This window comes from Rhagoletis zephyria, unplaced genomic scaffold (genome assembly GCF_001687245.7).
Source record: "Rhagoletis zephyria isolate East Lansing unplaced genomic scaffold, Rhagoletis_zephyria_1.1 Rzeph_scaffold_51701, whole genome shotgun sequence".
Taxonomy (NCBI): Eukaryota; Metazoa; Arthropoda; class Insecta; order Diptera; family Tephritidae; genus Rhagoletis; species Rhagoletis zephyria.
Window position 1 is genome coordinate 1 of NW_016208754.1, and position 1,288 is coordinate 1,288.

The 1,288-nt window shown below is 33.8% G+C and overlaps 1 non-coding gene across 1 annotated transcript; it reads left to right on the plus strand.

The window, feature by feature from the left end:
• The first annotated feature begins 673 nt into the window (after positions 1-673).
• Positions 674-757, plus strand: TRNAL-UAA (transfer RNA leucine (anticodon UAA)). Its single transcript has one exon. It is a non-coding gene; the product is annotated as a tRNA-Leu (tRNA).
• Positions 758-1,288: the final 531 nt, after the last annotated feature.

The following is a 1,288-nucleotide window of genomic DNA, read 5'->3' on the forward strand; positions in this document are numbered from 1 at the left end:
TTCTTGCAAGTTTATGCTTACGAAAACGCCAGCCAGTAAAAACACAGGACAGTGCTGAAAAAACACAGGACTTGTATTTCAGCGATCGGTGGCAACGCGGGCTAATTTTAAATACTTGCGGGTAGGAGGAATGCCAGAAAACTTTATCAGACCGTTAGGATACTAACAGAAGGTTTCAAGAACAGGACAAATAAATGTAAGAACTGCTACGGCGACCTAGAGATCCGATGTCTAGAACGTACTTAAATAATGGAGGTAGCACTTTTCCATTCCGCTGAAGTTCTTATTATGAAAAGCTAGAGCCCAGCAAACAAGTTAACGCACTGATTTGGCAAATAGTCTTGCCCAATTCGCAGAGTTTAGCAATTTTGAACTTTAAACCTTTAAACCTTTTAAAATTTTGATTTTTTATTATTATTTTTTTAAACATTTTGTCGTACGAGTGTCTCGTAACGCCCGTTTGGAAATATCCATATNTTCCAATTCGTTTTTCTCAAAACTATACTTTTCATGTTACACTATTTCATTATTCCAGCGACGATATTATATACATATGTATTGTTATAATTATCATATTATTTTTTAATAACTCAATGTTGATGTTCCCATGATTAACGACTGTGTTAGTCGTGATTTTCGCTGATAGAACAATTTGCGCTCGCTTGTCGACACGGTCAGGTTGGCCGAGCGGTCTAAGGCGCCAGATTTAAGCTCTGGTTCCCGAGAGGGAGCGTGGGTTCGAACCCCACACCTGACACAGTAAGAAGGCAAAAAGCTGTATTTTTGAACGAATTTGTTTTTTTTTCTTAATTGAAAATGTGAACTAAAATTATTTAATGGTTTATACGATGTACCTGACGGAGATTTGAGCCAGATAAAATATAAATTAATTAAATTAATAAATTAATTGCAAAGATTGACGATCTGAAAATAATCGAATTGAGACTAAGCCAGCCAGCGCCAAGCCGATAGCACCGCAACATTTCTACTATTTCTCTTTTGTTCGTTAAATGATCATTATAGCTTATTATCTAAAAAAAAAAAACAATATGTAAATCCAAATTTCAAACTGTCCAAAAATTTGAAAAAATCCATAAGAATTCCATTTAAATTCCAAGCTTTTTTATCAGAATTTCTTTAAAAAAAATTGGTGTGCAGTTTTCTAGCCCATTTAATTTAAGTATAAACAATGAATTTGTATGGAAGAAAGGAAGATGCAAACAAAAATATCAAAAATCAACGCGATTTTTTAGAAACTCCAAAGTTGCACTTTATTTTAATAAAATTT